The sequence below is a fragment of the Pieris brassicae genome, chromosome 5 (assembly GCF_905147105.1).
Source record: "Pieris brassicae chromosome 5, ilPieBrab1.1, whole genome shotgun sequence".
Lineage (NCBI taxonomy): Eukaryota > Metazoa > Arthropoda > Insecta > Lepidoptera > Pieridae > Pieris > Pieris brassicae.
The window spans coordinates 12386848-12406984 of record NC_059669.1 but is presented as its reverse complement, the minus strand read 5'-3'; positions in this window follow the sequence as shown (position 1 = coordinate 12406984).

The window sequence follows — 20137 nt, the reverse complement described above, 5'->3', positions numbered from 1 at the left end:
TTTGATTTCGTTACCTTTCGTATACTTTTTGGATTTGGTTTTAAGGGGTCTAATTAAAGATTAAAATTAACGCCTGATAGAAAATACCGATCACCTCACAGCTGATGCTTTTCCCGTTTAAGAAATAAGTATCGAAATACTGCGAGGAAAGCATTACGGATACACTGCCACAGGGACGAAACTTTAAATGACTGCTGGGATGTTATAAATGGGCTCTGGAAATCTAATTATAAAGTGGGAGTGCCATGCTGTTGCTTTCGGGCTTCAGCCAATCGGGCAGGCACGACCGGGGCAGTACCACTGTCTCACAGAAAACCGGCGTGAAGTGATGCAATAGGTTCATCTTATTGTACTCGCGTTTCGTGCGGTGAGTGAGACTCCCGGAGCCCATCAATTCCCCCCTCCCCCAGAATATGAAGATGCAGTTTAAACAGAGATTACCCCAGGGGGGTACCACACGTTTCCGCTGTGGAGAATCCCCCTCTGAGCGTCCATCATCGGAACAATCAGTATTCGGTGGTGGATGCACAGGCTGCCCTTCGTATTCTGGGGTGGGCAAAAACTGCTCAAAAAACTATAAGTTTCGATCTCGGGGCAAACGGAAGAATTTACCGAAGGCATCCCCTTCCACGCTCTCAGTGGACTTTACCAATGTTAGGGGGCTCAACTCTAATCTTAACGCGGTTCACTTTCACCTCGAAACTGCGAAGCCGGCCTTATTCTTCCTTACTGAGACTCAGATATCCTTCCCGGCTGATACTTCCTACCTCTCCTACCCGGGGTACAAATTGGAACATTCATTTGTGCCGCGGGCGGGAGTTTGCGTGTACGTCAGAGAGGATATCTGTTCTCGTCGCCTCGGGTCGCTTGAAGGAAGGGACCTATCTAGCCTCTGGCTGCGCGTAGACTGCGATGACCATCCGCGATTCTACGCATGCCTGTATAGGTCCCATAGCGGAAATACCGAAACTGAGCGACTCATTGAGCACATCCAAATGGCTACAGATTCCCTGCTCGAAGGGGTTCCTACCGCTGAAATCGTGATACTTGGCGATTTTAACGCTCACCATGCCGATTGGCTCGGTTCGGAAACCACCGATCACGCGGGAAGATCCTTTCACGACTTTGCTTTAGCTTACGACCTGTCACAAATGGTCCCTGCGATTACGCGAATACCAGATGTGGATGGTCATAAACCCTCTTTGTTGGACCTTCTGCTGACCTCACATCCGGAGACCTATCAAGTCTCTGTTGACCCGCCATTGGGTTCATCGGATCATTGTGTGGTCCGGAGTACTGTGCCTACTACGCGCCCTCCTCGGCCCCGTTTTTCGGGTTGTCGTCGTATTTGGCACTATCGGTCAGCAGATTGGGATGGGATGCGGTCTTTCTTTGCGTCCTACCCTTGGGGGCCTATGTGCTTTTCGTCGGAAGCTCCAGATTCCGTCGCTGCCTCTGTCGCCGAAGTGGTTCTGCAGGGCATGGAACTTTTTATTCCATTCTCTGCGGTGCCGATCGGTAGCAGGTCACAGCCCTGGTTTAAGCGTTCTTGCAAGGCGGCATCGCGTCGAAAGCGAGAATGCTTTAATGCATGGGCGGAGGCGGCGATATCTCGTGATGCCAATACCAGCGAACATAAAAAAGCATATAACTCAGCCTCCAGGTCCTTCAAACGGGAAATCGCTAAGGCAAAGTCAGAGCACATCGCCAGATTTGGCGAGAGATTGGCCCAACTCCCTTCTGGGACTCGAGCCTTCTGGTCTCTCGCCAAAGCTGTACAAGGGAATTTTTGTCAGCCATCGATACCACCGCTGCACAGAGAGGATGACTCGCTCGCCCACACTGCGAAGGAGAAGGCCGACCTCTTGGGCTGTCTCTTTGCGTCCAACTCGACTTTGGATGACCGGGGGAGATCACCACCGGCGATTTCGCGGTGTGATAACTCAATGCCGGAAATCACATTCCAGCAACGTGCTGTTCGGAGAGCACTATCTTCCTTGGACATTCATAAGTCGAGCGGGCCGGATGGTATCCCTCCAATTGTGCTGCGTACATGTGCTCCTGAGTTGGCTCCGGTCCTGACGCGCCTTTTCCGGTACCTGTACTCGCTCGGCACTGTCCCGAAGTGCTGGAAGACCGCTTCGATACATCCGATCCCTAAAAAAGGCGATCGCACTGATCCATCCAACTATCGCCCAATCGCAATAACCTCCTTGTTCTCCAAAATAATGGAATCCATTATTAATGGCCAGCTCTTGAGTTATCTAGAGGGCCACCAGCTGATTAGCGATTATCAGTACGGCTTTCGTCGTGGTCGTTCAGCTGGCGACCTTCTAGTATACCTTACTCATAGATGGGCAGAGGCAATTGAGTCCAAGGGGGAGGCACTAGCGGTTAGTTTGGACATAGCGAAAGCCTTCGATCGGGTGTGGCACAAAGCACTGCTCTCGAAGCTACCAGCCTACGGGCTTCCTGAGAAATTATGCGACTGGATCTCCAGCTTTCTAGCCGATCGGAGCATCAAGGTCGTCGTCGACGGAGCATGTTCCGACCTTAAACCCGTGAATGCTGGGGTCCCACAAGGCTGTGTTCTGTCCCCGACCCTGTTTCTTCTGCATATCAATGACATGTTGCAACTTAGCAACATTCATTGCTATGCGGACGACAGCACTGGGGATACTCTTTACACTGGCCGGGCAGGTATTTCTCGGGCAGTTGTCGATGAGTACCGGAACAAACTTGTGTCTGAAGTCGAAACTCTTTTACGTGGAGTCTCGGACTGGGGTAGACTAAACCTAGTCCAATTTAACCCCAAGAAGACACAAGTTTGCGCGTTTTCCGCGAAAAAAATACCCTTTGTCGCTACTCCTCTTTTCGAAAACACTCTTCTTGAAGCCACAGCCAGCATCGGAATACTTGGCGTTGACATATCGAACGACGTTCAGTTTCGCGGTCATTTGGAGGGAAAGGCTAAATTAGCCTCCAAAAAGCTTGGTGTGCTCAGCAAGGCGAGACGGTACTTCACTCCGGGCCACCGCCTGCAACTCTATAAAGCGCAAATACGGCCCCACATGGAATACTGTTCTCACCTCTGGGCGGGGGCTCCCCAGTACCAGCTCCTTCCACTTGACCGTATCCAACGAAGAGCGGTTCGAATCGTCGATGACCAATCCCTCTCCGAGCGGCTCGATCCTTTGGCGTTGCGTAGAGATGTGGGGTCACTCTGCATCTTCTACCGCATTTACCATGGAGAGTGTTCAGAGGAGTTGTTCGGATTAATACCTGCAGCTGAGTTTCAGCATCGGACGTCGAGGCAAAATACAAAATTCCACCCGTATCACCTCGACGTCCGACGTTCCACGACTGAGCGTTTCTCAAGGCAATTTTTGCCGCGCACCACCGCTATGTGGAACCAGCTGCCCACTGAAGTATTTCCGAACCAATTCGACTTAGGGTCCTTCAAGAAAAGAGCGTACAAATTCTTAAAAGGCCGGCAACGCACTCGCGAGCCCTCTGGCATTGAGAGTGTCCATGGGCGGCGGTATCACTTAACATCAGGTGAGCCTCCTGCCCGTTTGCCCCCTATTTTATAAAAAAAAAAAAAAAAAAAAAAAATGTGATAAATAATAAAAAAAATAATAAGCCTTTATTCAACCACTTTGTAAAAGCCTCCTCCAACTTTTTTATTTTGTGCCATTATCTTCCAATTTTTTCCTGCTATCCTTCCGATCCGGCCCAATAAGTATAAGATCGCTCTATTGATCAACCTTTGTTCCTTTTCCCTTTTGGACCAGGCCATTCGGTTACTGTTTTAGACTGCCATCTGTCTGTAATAAAAAATAAACGATAAATATCTGTTTTTACATTTCATACATGTTGAATGAAATTCTTTCAAAATACATCGCGCTAATTTCGCTACTTTCGGATTGCGCGAAACAAAAACTCATTATTGTGTTGTCGGAACCAGAAATAAAAGAAATCAAAAAAAAATTTATTACACATAAATAAGGATGTATAGCGAAAAAAGAAAGTGTACTAGTCCCCACTATCTGCCATAAACCATAGAACATCTAGATAGCTAGATTCTAGAATTTTACGGAAAACATAAATATGCGCTTGATCTAAATGAATACTCAAATATATAAAAAAAACATAACGGAATAACTGCAAAAGTATGTTACATCCCATTGGTATACGGTTCCTTAAACAAAAAAATAACTGTCTAAGCTTCGTTTATAATCAAGGTTAAAAGAAAAATAAACACGATATAAATATAAGGAAACACAACATTACTCAATACATCCGTTTCGCTTTGTCTTCCCGGCGGTTAGAACGTGGCTCACAGATAAGATTGTACGTGCAACAACAGGGACGGAACAATTAGTTTTTTGCAGGGGCCTCAAAAAACCAGGGGCTCTGAGCTAAAATAAATTTGCGGGTAAAGGCAATAAGGTTATATTTTTATAAATAACGCATGCAGCATTATGTTGATATTCATAGCATCTTAAATAATAAATAAGTCAACTGTATTTGTGAGTGTCAGTATTGGATATACGACTTTACCCTGATATTTAACCACAAATTAATTATTTTACGTTTTAAGATCAACTAAACACAGATCATATGTCAGGAGTCTATATTATAAAACCGTCGTTTGTTTTTTAATTCTTGTGTTTTTTTGGTGACATGCCTTTAAACTTAATACCTGTAAATATATCACCTCTAAATCCATCGTTCCACAAGTGAGCGTTATTTAAGACAGTTTCTCCGTCACCACGCTCCATCACTATGTGGAACCAGCTGTCCACTAAGCTATTTCAGAACCAATTTGATTTAGGGTCCTTCAAGAAAAGAGCGTACCATTTCTTAAACGGTATGCCAGCCTTTAGGAATTTTCGCTTCCACGAGCCTTGAGCACTTAGCATCAGATTTAGCCTTTGTTCCATAAATAAAATCTTAAGGTGAAAATTATATCACCTGAAGTTTTAAATTTAGATGGCTAAAAATGACCACTAGGTGTAAGTCCAGCCCTGTGCGCATTCATTTCTTGCAGAAAATGGATGTGCTGTAGTACTCAAGGAGTAGCTAATCCCGAGAAAGAGTGAGCACTCCGCAAAAAGAGTTTGCAACCCGCAAGCCACTCACATTATGTGTTAAGGAATGCACTCAGGCCTTGTTAGGGCAGTATTGCATTATCCTTCTGATTTTAATTTAGATTAAAAACTCTTTTAAACTTTAAAGTAATACGATACTTTACGATTTTACTTAAAATATGTAATAATTACCCAGTTTACGAGCAGGTTTAATTGCGTATATTAGAAAGAAATTTACATTGACCCAGATGAGTTTTTTTATGGAGACAAATGAGCAGCCGAGTCACTTTTATTATAGTGATAACTGCCCATGGACTGAAATGCCGGGCCCAGCGGGTTAGCGACCTTTCAAGGAATAGTACGGTCTTTTCTTGAAGTCTTCTAGGTCGTATGGGTTCGGAAATACTTTTCGTAGCCGGTTCCACATAAAGGTAGTGCGCATGTGCTTTGTAATCGAGAATCATCTATTGGAAAACTACACTACATATATGTATAATAATTGTATAATAACAAATGAACAAAATGTGGTTCTTTCTTGAGCATTAATAAATAAACTGCGTTGCTTGCTTGATTGGTTGTTTATTATTGGTTGATAGCGTCAGTTCTTTGTAGGAACCGTCAGTCTAATCTTATATCACATTGTCTTATACTTCATTTTCGACTCCACTTGAACACAAAAAAACATCAAATTCTATCCAGCCGTTTAGGAGTTTAATTACGAACACATGCACAGAAGATATAAATATATACCAGTTGTTTATTTGCTTTATAGAAAAATAGCCTAGATGAACCTGCAGCGCCATCTGCTGGACTGATTTGTGAATCTAAACCATCCAGCGTGTCACCTAAACTAAAAACTAAAAAAAAGAAGTCAACTTTGACGTAGCTCACACCCTGTTAAACTGTATGTCAATTATTTCTTTTTTTATAAAGAAAATCTATAGTTGCAATATTTGTGAATATGTGTCTACATAATAAATTAGTTATCTGCTGCATTGTTATTTATAACACCAGGTGCCTATTTTATTTTATAATAGTAGCTTTTTTGTTCTAGGTCTTCACATGTAATTATCAAATCAATGTATACAAAATATTGTAAAAACTGTATTTCTTGAGTTACGTAAGAGTTTCTTGCTCATTCGTCTCCATACGAAACTACTTTTTGGAAGGGACAACGAAAATCATTTCTTTGAATGTTATACAGCTTGCTAGCTAGTGGACTGTGAAATGTGTGTTTAATCTGTATATGTGTTGTATGTCAGGAGTATCTGTATGTATGAGCAAGCTGCACTAGATAACTAAATATATGAGAAGGTGAGATGTAAGAACCTAATAACCCTACGGATCCCTAAGCCCTACAGATGTACCTTAACACATAAATAGTAAATTTATAAATAAGTACGGGATATCTGCACCAAGAGACCTAAGGTAACAGGAGCCCTACGGATAGGATCAAAGGTTCGAGGTGGTGGGATTATCTCAAAGCTATCGGGTAGGCTCACCACGATAATTAAGGCCTTGAAGTAGTCTTCGCCACTTTGAGAGGAAGCGAGAAATGAATACGACAGAACAATATTCAAATCTCATTTATTGTTCAAAGACAATATCTTAAATACTACTTACACCTATTCACACATACATAATATTATTTAAGTGAGCTGTTGGTGTATAGCGCACCTTCAGCTATTAACATTTTAGAACAAACGTGAGTTGATGTGTCAGCAATTGATCAATATTTGAATAAAATATAACAAAATTACTCTTCAGCTAATAATATTTGGCACACGTGAGCCGTGTCAGCAGTTGGTCAATGTTCAAATGAAATCGGAACAAATGCTTTTATGTTGTAATTTTGGCTTTCAGAAGCTACAATTTTGATAGTTATCTTCATACCCCGTATATATAATATATAATAAATGCATTTCTATTGGTAACACACGATTGGTTATTTAAGATACAACAAGCTTATGGGCTACAAAATCAGCAGGCATTTATGTAAAAAAGCCATTTTCATTTTCTAAACATTCCCGAATACCCTTTGGAAATTTATGTAGGAAAGGAAAGAACCGTATTTTATATGTAATAGCTGCAATGAACAGGTGACCCTTATCTGAGTGACACATGTGTTATCACCTTATAAAGATTACCGCCATATCTCTGTAGGGTGACAACGCTGTCTGCCTCATGTCATGTAAGAAATATTTACTTTTAATTTATTTTTCTTAACACTTTGTTGCATTATAATATTAAAATTCAACATTATTAAATTAAAAGGAAGGCAAGTGGCGGCCTTATCGCTTTCGAGTGATCTCCTCCAGGCAACCACTGAAGAGAAAAAAACTGTAATTAGTCTATCTTGTAAATATTTTATGTAAATGTTTGGAGGTTGCATTGGAGTAATCTGTAATGGTACCCTATTTTGTTAAATAAATAAATAAAACATTATAATCTATAAACAATTTGAAAAAAGTTTATGTTGTCTTAGGATTTCATTTTAAACAAAAAAAATGGAATTGTATTGATAACCTCCTCTTTTGGTTTTTTAAGTCGGTTAAAAAGTAAAGGTATTGTTTATTATCTACTTATTACCGTATTATGTAATTCATTTAATTAAGTGGAAAATATGAAATCTAAATAATCAAACTAATGAACTGTTGAATCGACTCCCGGTCTTCCCAGGGATATACGACCTCTAATTGTTTAAAACGGGTGTCCATGGGCTCTGACGACTGTTCCTTATAGGGATCCCGTAAGCTATAATATTGTACTATATTATTACTTGTAAAAAAATATAATTTAGATTTAGTTTATTTTAAGAAGGCACTTCAATGGATATCTGAAAAAAAAAAAAACTTTTGCGTCAAGGCTCAATGTCCGTCGATCCACTACTGAGCGGTTTTAAGACAGTTTTTGCCGCGTACTACCACTATACAGCCATCACATGCCCACAGAAACGAGCGCACGAATTCTTAAAAGGCTGAAAACGCTTTCGCGAGTTTTCTAGTATTGGAACTTAGCTTAGCATAAGGTGAGCCTTCTGCCCCTATGTCCCCGCTTTGTAAAAAAATATACAAACACTGTCGCTACATATTTTTATTAGTAACAAAACAAAAAAAGGCTACGTCAGTTTTCCATTAGAATGCAATTGACACGTGTCACAAAAGTTCCAATTTCGAATTTTACGAGGGCAGCTGTAAAACGAGGCGTGTCCGCGCGATACCAATTCTATACTTACCCTATTCGGGAGCATGTGGCGAATAAATCTTTTATATGAATGCCATTGAACCACTGGAAGTGGTCATCCATTTTATGAATGTCGATCGGTTTTGAATTTCGGTTATGACCTATGGGAATTGTGAACTTTGGGTCATAAATGTATTGTCTTGTTAGAAGTAACAACGTTATTTTCTTCTATGAAAAATGCGCAAACAAAAGAGCGTACCAGTTCCTAAAAGGCTGGCAACGCATTTGCGAGCCCTATGGCATTGCGAGTGTCCATGGTGATCACACGTAACATCAGGTGAGCCTCTTATTCGCTTGCAAGAGTAGCTTAACGATGACCCACTCAAACAGGTGCTAAAATATAAGTAATTGGGTCATTGGGTTTCAGAGGATTTAACTGATGGCGCTAATCTGGAGTGAGAAGGAAGAGTGTTAGCCGTAAGGGGTAACATGCTTGCCCAGGGATCTGTTCAAGGCGTATTGTTATTTAACTCTGTCATCCTGTGATGCACAAAGAGCAACCCATGATTATTTACACCACCAGGAGATTTAAAAGTGGATTGCCAGTCTCAGTTTAGCTCTTCTCTTGATAGACCTGAGTCCTTACGGTGCGGAAATACTTGGAATTGCAGCAGGTATATAAAATGGTGGTCGCGTTTGTCTTACACTAGTTATAAAAACTCAAGAACGGCTAAACCGATTTGGCTGAAAATTGTTGAGATGGGAGCTTAGAACCAGGAGACGGATATAGGATAGGACTTTCTATCCTGTTTTCGTGGGACGTGACATAAAACGAGGTATAACAAAACTCAATAAACAAAGAACCTAAAAAATTATCAACCAAAGAAAACATCAGGATAGCTACTCATGTATTCAAATGTATAGCTAAACGCAACTGACAGATAAACGTAATGTTATCTATGGTTAAGTATGATTGAAAATTTGTCAATTAGAAGTTTTGAAGTTGATTGGTTGATGTGTTTATTTCGATACTATCAATAACAATGCCATGACCAAGATGGTCGAAGCGTTCCCGACAAAGCCGTCTTGCTATAAATGGGTAGACCTATTTCGATGTGTGTTAAAGTGGATTCGAGATGTAGTTCAGATTATTTACGATTAGAGTGTTTTGTTTGTTTTCTTAAGTTAAAAATTTTGTTGAGATGGACAGGACAACGTCTGTCGGGTCCGCTTGTATTCTATATACTGAGTTAGTAGTTATTTTATAACTTTAATATCAATATATAAATGCACTAAACACATATCACATACACAGTTACGTAATTTCAAATGCATCCTCGTCGCATTTCGTATTCATACTAATTAGAGCATAAAATATGTTAAATTCAAATTATATTTCTGATTTTCCAGTCTTACACCTCTAAAGCTGTCCAGAGTTGGTAACAAAAGCCATTGTCCTAAAATCCTACCGCAATTCGGGACAAATTTAAAACTGCAGCTTACGGGAATAAGATGCATTCATAGCATTAGTGCCAGAGAAGTGAACAGGAAAGAATTACGTGCATTTATAACAGACAGGGTCACCACAAATATACCTGTTAGGCCCGGCATTACCTACCTTTTATTGACCTCCTGTCCGTAACTATTAAAGATCTATGGGGCTCTATACACTGTTGAAAGATTTTGAAGTCTGTGCTTACAATTCAATGGAATTATGTTATTACAATTTTCGTAAAAAAAATAATAATCTGGGATTCAGATTTCTGTATATGTTTCATGATCGATTGTCTGATACACGAAGTTGACAATTTAGGTCTAAGGCAACCCGGTTTCCTCTCGATATGGTGCATGGCCAGGGATCAAACTTACGGCCTCAGGGATGAGAGTCGCACGCTGCAGCCTTTAGGCCAACACTGCTACGATTATGATATAGATACTACGATGTCGTATCATGACATACGACGCAATGCATTTGATGGAATGTAATTTGTTGGAACGACATAACAGGGTGAAGACTTTTCTTACACATGCCAGATTGCGGGCAAATCGTTGACACTGATTAGTTTACATTACCTGTTAGATTACCCAATCAATAAAATTATAGGAAGTAGCCCAGGAATAATGAAATCATTTTGTAAATTAATATAGCGCTTTCTTATGCATGATATAGCATTCTAATGGTGAAAGAATTCTTGAAATTGGCCTAGTATTTTCTAAGATTATTCGTTACAAACATGCAAATTTTTCCTCTTCTTAATATTAGTAAATATTTAGAAAGAACACGCGTGATATTTATTAATTAAATATTCAGAATCAAAATGTCCAAGATATTTTTATTAGACCTTTACTTATATTTTCGATCTCATCTTCACTTATTAAAGTATTGTGGCAACCCTAGCAGCTGCCATTTGTTAGAAAACTTCCTTCTAATGAACGGCGCGATTGAGATATGGGGCAGTTTTGAGATGAAATGCAGACCTGCTAATGCTAATTTTCAGGTTTGAATTTAGAACGAATATACAGATAAAGAATAGAACGCTTCAACTGTATCTCTTAAATTTAGACTCTTATGTTATATGTTATCCTGGTACCTGTTTTCGACTTTCTAGTAATTATTTTATTACTGTCTATACAAAAAATATATTTGTTGACCATACATACATACATACATACACAAATACTCAATGCCAGAGGGTTTTCGAGTGCGTTGCCGACTTTTTAGGAATTGGTATGCTCTTCTCTTGAAGAACCCTAAGTCGATTTGATTTGAAAACAGTGACCAGCTAGTTGCGCATAGAGATGGTGCGCGGCAATAAGTGCCTTAAAAAAACGCACAGTTGTACGAACTCCGAACGGATACGAACAATTCCTCCCAACACTTTCCATGTTAAAAGTGTTAGAAGATGCAGCGAGACCCTATACTCGTATATCTACGCATCGCCAAGGGATCAAGCCGCTCGGTAATCTCTCTTCGTTGAATACAGTGTAATATATAAAAACACATGCATACTATACGTGAGAAAGAAAATTACTTTTTGTTAACTATTTCAATCATTTCTATGCCTCAACCCTTCTGGTTACAATAAATCAAGATTAAACTAGATCCCTTTGAACAAAAATACTCCCGCATTAATAATATCGGATGTTTTCTTGTTTATTTTCATGTAAATAAATCTATGTCACAGATTCACAACGCAGAAAGTGCCCCCACAGCGCACGTTATCTTGTTTACTACAACATGTAATCAAATCTCTATTATAGAGAATTTATTTTGTTTACAATCAGTTTTCCATGAAATAGGAAAACTGTACGTTGTTTTTCATGAATGAACGAAAACAAAAGAGTCTTGTCCGTATTGCATCCACCATAACTCATGGTGGATGCCGCGAACTTAATGTATTTTTGAATAGGTTTTTGATGACGCCTACTGAAGGAGCTAATAGAACTAAACCATACATCTGGGATTCAACATTTCTCGATCTTATACACTTGGTTGCCATTAACTCCCATTAATATCCTTCTTAATTAATTATTCCGTTCAGTGCTTCAGAATAGAGTAGAAATTCAAACACTATTGTTCCTTACCCCGAACAAGCTCTTCGTTAAGCCTACAAATTGTCTCGAACAAACATCAATTTATGTGCGTTAATAATGTGTCCAGCCTAACCCACGAAGAATAGCCTCCCGCCCGCCCTTGCCGCCCAAGCCATTGTCTTTAGACCTGCGTTAAGCCTTAGTCCGTCCGTTTGCTATAGAGTCAGATTCTTTGAATAAGACGTTATATAAATGGTACATAGTACAGTTTGAAAATATAATATAAGGAATTTATAATTCAGAAAAAATAATGGCTTAAAAGTGTTAAAATATCAGTGCGCTACAAGTTTTTTGGGTGTGACTTATATTTCTGTATCTGTTTCATGATCATTTGTCAATATAATAGGCAAGTGGTTGATCAGTATCCTGAGCCTTACTTACGCCGTCGACTTTTTGGGACTAAGGTAAGTCTGTTTCCTCATGATGTTTACCTTCACCGTTCGAGGAAACGTAATATGCGTACGTCAAAAGTACATTGGTGCACACACGGGGTTCGAACCTACGACCTCAGGAATGAGAGTCGCACGCTGAAGCCACTAAGCCAACACTGCTCGTGCAGAGCTTTGTATAGAAGTATAAAATTAATTTAAAAAATATATATAAGATTATTAGATACGTAGTTGGGAATTTAAAGAGCCGAAAAAAGAAGCTGCTTCTCGAACTTCACGATATTACATTAAATTAATAAAAACAAATAATTTGTATAACCACAAAGAACTAAAAAAATGTTTTCGTATTTTAAAGTCTTTACTTGTATCCAAATCATATTATTTGTTATGAGAGTTTTGAATAGATTGTAATGATTAAATAAAAATTGCGTTTGCTCATAAAAAGATACACGACTGGTCGAACAACTTACCGGCCCTAAGCGTAAGGTTTAATAGCACGATTAAGCGCGAAGACTCCTGCTTCTAAAATGTGTAAGATTTTGATAATCTATTACGATTTATTCAGAAAAATACATATACTATCCTTACAGTACTGAACCAATACGATAGCGTCGATAAAAATAAATTTAATAAAGTATGTATTTTGAAATACATAATATACAAAATATCGCTATTGTGAACTCACTCTGCGAATACACCTAATCTAGCCATAAATACTGAAACAAAGTAAAAAAAAATGTTTCTTCGAAATCTTTCCCTTACTGCTTAGACCACCTTTTTCATACAAACACTACGTAGACGGCGAGATATTTCTATGTCACAAATAGAGGTCGTTGTACATATTAATAGAGGTTCTGTTAACAGGGACCTGTGTAACAGACTGGTTCTGGACTTGCAAATAATATTCCTGGTCCTCTTGGTATTGCTCACGACCCCCCGCTACATATAACACTTAAATATCGTTTACGAATTTGTATAATACACTTTGAGAACTTCTGATTCTCATATACACAATGGAAAATATTTCCAAGCTTGAAGGTCATTTATTATTGGCCATATTCACAACAAAACATAAAGGTGACTTTATCTAAGAATATTATGTATTATGCTTTAATGGGGGATCGTAATACAAATTTGAATTGTATTGTAAACAGTTAGGGTTAGATTACCGAAATAACTGTGAAAGGAATTTCAGATCTCAAATATGTATTGAAATTTTTCGGTTCTAAGGTTACGCGACTCTGACTTTTATCTGAGTTCGGATTTGATTGACACATAGGTGTGAATTATATATCAATCTGAAAATCAAATATTGTTTCAAAAACGATTTATCTATTTAAGCATTAAGTCAAACTGCAATAAAAATGATTTTGTAAGGCTAGTTTATTATTATCAAACCTATATTTTTTTTATTTCATAAGAATTTACTCACCTGCCTATGTTTCTATCTCTTACTTACTTTTACTTAAAAGATGCAATATATTAATTACAATAAAATAGTTCACGAATTACGAGTGATATTTTTTTCTTTACAATATTCATGGGCAAGCCGAGGCGCAATTCCTCGCGAGCCCCGCTCTATCAGTTTCATTGCCGCCTTTATATATTGTTTCGGACCGTTCCAGGTACGGTCTGTGCCTTATTATCTCCTGTAGGCAGTTACGGTCTACAGTCATCTGTATTTGTTGCTCCGGGTCGTGCCTGGACGGTGCAAGGTATAAGCACATGTTCTACAGTTTGGTCGCCATTACTGCTACCGCATGTTGGGCTTGTCCTAAGCATTTATTACTGACACCCTGTATAATATATTGACTTATTTAAGTTACATAATAAAACTTAATCTAATACATCATATGACTTGTTTTAGGTAATCAACGTGTTCTGTGGCACATAGGCCTTTTCCAGCTGCTTTCATTCAATTCATTAATTTTACAAACAAAACAAAACAAAAAAGTACTCATTAATCTAGTTTTGCTAAATGCATAATCTCAGCTTGGAATATTAGAAATAATATGATACAAAGTCTTTTTTGTAAATTGTCTCTACACAAAAACAAAATGTAACATTACGATCTAGCCTAATTTAGTAAAACCGATTTTTAACATAAGGTTTATACAGTCTGCTCTTGTATACTATTTTCCCACTTACCACTGACTAACTAACGTGAACTAACGTGAACTCACACTAATAATTAACTAATTCGAATGGTTTCTACCTTTTAAATCTTCTCACTAGGCCCATGGTGTCAACATGTCGAATTCGACATTTACGTGACGTTGGAGCCTGTGTTCGTGGGCTCCAGCGATATTTTTGATTATTGTGGTGACGTACATTTTTCCGATGGATGTCGTATTGCGAATGTACCAGGGAGCTTTGACTATTTCTCTCAACATCTGTTTTAGAATCGTTGGAAGTAGTTTATTGTTACATCCCCACAGCTGGCAACCATAATCATATGTATATATGTGTAACGTAAGTAAAGTGGATAAAAATGATATATTAACTATTTTAATCATAACCTATCCTGCTAAATCGTGACTTTGTAATTCCTGTATTCCTTATTCTTTTGTATTGCATTGTAATTCACGAATCTGTGGTATGAGCGTTTAGATTTTAGTTTATTTTAACATTATTATTTTTTTGTATTAACTTAGATTAAGATTGGTAATTCTATAATTGTTTAGTGTTACTTGTAATGTTGTTTTTGTTGATTTTGCACTTCTTGCACTCTACCGTTTATATATTTCCTTTACTAGGGTTGCCTAAAAATATCGCTTGTTATGAGGTTGTTGTTTTTCTTTTAATAAGCGACTAAATAAACAAAAATGTAATAAATCAATATTTTTTAAGAAAATGATTCCAAAAGGTCACTGTATATTCAGTATTCTAGAAACTCCCAGACGTAATATCCTTAACACAAATAACATTGCCACTGCATCTATTTGTTTTCAAGTTCAAATAAAGTGACCGCTTCACAGCTAAGATTATTTAAATTTACTTTACAATGTTTGTCATGTAAATAAGACTCGAGCTGTCCACAAGACAGTGACAGAGACGTAACGACATTTGAAGGGCCTTAGTCAAGTGTTAAAGTCCGATAAGAAGCCACAAAAGTCTGATAGTTACATTTATGAATATATCATATCCATATTATAAAAGCAAACACTTAGGCAATATACAAGTCAAAACAGATTCAATCAAAGAAATCATAAGTAAGTTCATAGAAACGACAACTTAAAATTTAAAAAAAAATGTGTGCGCGTAGTATTGTATACAGGTAAGAAGTGAAACTTCTTTATGACCTTATTTTTCGAAAAATGATCTACTATATACAACGTTACAGAAATTGGTTAAATAAAGTTAAATAATGAAGTTTAACAAAAGGCTTTTATTATAATAGACATGAATACATATAATACAATTATTTAATTTTACCTTATTACTACTATAATTATTACAGAATTTCATTAATTGTAATAGAATTATTACTATCACTTTTATCGTAATTATATATTTTTGTCATGAATGGCTTCGAATCACTTCGAATCAACCGTGGTAAGGACAAGACAAAGACGGCGCGTAACGGAATAATGTGACGGTAATTTTTTACAACGATAAAGAAAATTCATTTTAAAAAAAACTAAATTGCTAAAACTGGTAGATAATGTCAAAGATAATAAAATCTTAACGACGTTACGACTAACGTAACGTTAAGGCTGTCGTAACGTAACGTAACGTCGTTACCTCTGCTTTTTAAAGATAAAAATGTATCTAACACGCTGTGCTTCGCTGTTTAATATGAAACTAAATAGAATAAATGGGAAATTGAATAAGATTGGGACAACATTAGATCTAAATAAAAAACAATTTATTACGAGCCCCATTTCGTTGCCTCAAATTAACCCTTAGAATCATTTAACCTCCGGCTCGCTGCTTCAAAGACCCTAAATCTTGTAGCCATAAATAATTCATGAGCCGCTTTTCTGTTTCCGATCATTGTGGATTTCGTTTGATAGAAGGGTTGGGCTTACATAGATTAATGATAATTAAGGAGAAAATTGCGTTTTCTGCTATCTATGTTTTGGGACTGGCAAGATTCTTAATAAGAGTTACATTATATGTTACCACTGACAAAATTATTATTATATATATATATATATAATATAAATTCACAAATAAACCAATAGTATATATTTTGTACTTGTTGTTGGAATTTGTTCTTTTGGCGAAACCTTTTTTCGCTGAAGTTTAAGAAACTTTATCAACCTCAAGTGTATTCGTTTGTGGAGTACTACAAAACGACTATTCATTCGTCGAATCTCAACTCTTAAATCTTGACCATCGCCGTTCAGTTGCCTGACTTTCAGTCTTCTATATATTGAACTCCGGATAATGCTCCATGCAACACGCTGGAATTTCTCCCCTTCGTTGTTGACATCCCCAGGTACTGCACTGCACGATTTGGTACGAGTGGAATTCCTACTAACATTTTTAATTAATTTGACTTGAAGAAATCAATATTGAAGACTAAAGTAAATGGATACAACAAGCAAGCTTTACCGGTAATCAGCGATTCAGGGCAACCTGTAAAAAAATTGTATTTTAGTTAATATAAAAATATTGAATGAAATATTTTCAATATGTTCAAGTGAAAACAAATTTCTGTGAAATCCATTCATGATTGAGATTTGACACTGATTGAGATATTATGCAAATAAATGCATGCATTTTATAGAAATTACTTAATTAAACGAACAAGAATTAACTAAACATTACGTACAGGTTCTAGATAATAGGCTGAACTTTGCCTCGAGGTGTGAGGTCTAAAACTTTGAAGCCAGAACTTCTGTTCTCCAACAAAGACAACTTCCTTTATTCCACAGTTTCAGCTAGTTAATTGTGTCTGCATGTGTCTTTTATTTTATATAAGGAAATATATAGAAAACTTATATATTTTATTTTGTTGTGTAAGTTGTTAGTTTTAAACATCAGAAAATAAGATTTTTCAAAACATTATTTGATACTGAATTATTAATAATTGTCATTATTAAATTAACAACAAAGTTTGTATTATTAGAACTTTTCTAAATTAACCTTAGATTATAACACTTAGTTTGTGAACCGATACCAGGTTCGATTCTCGACGACATAAACATCGTTTCGTCGAGGCAGGCAAATCTGGTCACTTGTAAAAAAATATACATCCAAGAGGTACAGAAATTTGTTTACTCGATACACTGGCTTTGCACACACGACCGAACATTCTTTACGAAACTAAACTCTAGAAATCTGAATTATCTACCACTTTTTCTTAACATATGCCGATTTCCTCTTGATGTTTTCCTTCACCGCGAGCAAGAGATTTAAATGAGCATACATTGTTGTACAGGGTTCAAACCCACGACCTCAGGGATGAGAATGGCATGATAAAGCCACTAGACCAACTCTTTTTGCACTCTCGTGTACAAAAATACACAAAATTTTCCTTAAACCTAAGCTTAATGCAAGAATTTTGCAAACAAATGGGTGAAATCTCAATGGCGGGTCGTCATTAAGAATGTTCAATATACAACGGTAAAAGTCACAGAATGTCGGCAAATTTATGTGGTCTTAGCGAGACACGGGGCGTTTATTGCGGCATACATTTACAACGTGAATCTAATTAAACTGGCCGTCACCTACACCGACACCTTATTTACGAGTACGTGCTAATTCCGAACGAAAATTGCTTAAAAAAGCGGCGACGCGAGTTGAAGTCAAACGTAGCTAAGATTAGAAAGAGAACAATTAAACTAAAAAAAAGGTTTTTTTAAGTAATGAAATGTATTCTACATTATTTTTGGGTTAAAGTTTAATATGTCGATGTGTTTGTGAACATACGCCCGAAGTGGGATGGTCGAGTCGGAGTAGAGACTAGAATGCAAAACTAGTTGTGGCAAATGCGCACGGGCATTCTTCTGACATTGAAGTGACATAGTTTGTGTCAAAAAAAATACAGTGTGTAGTTAAAAGAGTGCTTAATTTTTCCGTTACCAAATGAAATAACTAAACAGAATCGAAAGCATTTCATCTCAACCCTGCTGTTTGCGCTAAATCGGTGTCAGTCAAAGAAGGATGACATTTGGCGATTTTGACTTTGACACACGAACCGCAACTTGCAGACACACAGAAATGTAGTTGCATTTTCAACCGCTGCTGCGTCCGCACTCACTTTTAACCATAATACCGTACTGCATTTGTTCATTATTTAAGGATCCAGTGCTTGGAGCGGGACATTTTATCGAGGTAAGGGAGCATCCTGGATGTAGCTTTCGGATTCCCGGGTCCACAGAAAAGATGCAACGAGATTTTTTCTAAGTAACTTAACTTTTAAATAATAAATATACAGAGAGATTTTTTTCTAAGAAATAATTAAATACGAATCTTTTAAATAATAAATATAAAAATGTTACGTAATGGTGTAATATACGGAATTTAATGTACCCATTTACTCTACTCGTTTGTTTTCATTTTTAGGGTGCCCGGACACTTTGTCGTTATAAGCAAGGATTCTTAGAGACTCTGTGCATTAGAGTGTAATGGTCTAAATTGCAAAAGGGGTAGTTTATAAAATTCGCCTGACACGGCCAACTTCGTATTAGTATTTTAAGAACAATTTACTATATTAGTCGTGTCTGATTACTCTTTTATTAAAGGAAAGAAAATGGAATTAAGGAAAATTTGGGTTAAGGAGCCGTGATGACTTTTTTTTTCGGTTCTGTGAAAGCATTCAATTAACAAATTTGATTACAAAAAAATACGTTCTTACGTTTCCGCCTCCGGTTGCGTAGTTCTTTAGTTAATTTTCGTAGTTACGAACAATACACCGTAGAAGGTAATGTTTAGGAGAAAACATTTTATTATATAATAAAAGTACATTTTCAGATTGAAACAAAATATGTACTGCCAAAATTGTTTATTCTTCTATTAATTGAATCTATTCAGTAAATACTTTTTGTGAAAAAAACTTACACATAGATAAGGACAATTTATATAGTATATAGATAGTCTTCAGTAAAAATAATCCAGGATTTCATTTTTGGGTCGTTCGTCGTTGGGTTTCACATTGCATTAGCGACTTTGTTTGATTACGTAATTAATATTTTTAAAAATGGTAATTTATTCCAATCCAACACACATATATTCAATATTTACTATTTTCTTAAACTACATAGTAATAATAAAAAAATATAATAAATAGAAAATTAAAACAAATTTAAAAAGTTTGGTCCCTGTGACAGTGTGCCTATATTGCTGGCAGCATTTTCCCGCTGTATAACGTTGCTTATTCGTTAAGCGTGGAAACACCACCCTACTACGTACCAACGTACCAACTCAAATCTTTAATCCGCGTACTTGAACCCCATGTCAAAAGTGTCTCTACTACAAAGAAAACCAAAATCATATCAAATATTTTTAATGTACATACACTCTTTAATTAATTAATATTGTAATGAATATAGCGATCTTACGCTAGACAGTTTCATATCCTAAATGGTTCAAATACACACACTCATATAAATGAGGGTTTATTATGCAGTTCTATAAATAAAGGATTACTCGGCTTTATAAGTAACAAAACACATTGTATAATCGTCTTACTAAAGTAGAATTTCGTCCGGCTATTTTAGCTTTGACTTTGCTTTTAATTAGCAACAATAATCAGTCTCTGCTGAAATTCATAAACGGCTTAACGTGAAAAGTTAAATTGTGAGTGATGAGTAAACAATATTTCGAAACAAAATTATACGCTTAAGTATAATATTAGAACCCTTTTTTAATTAATATCATAATAATTATGATCAATAATAAGATCTTAAGAGTATTACAAGTTATGTA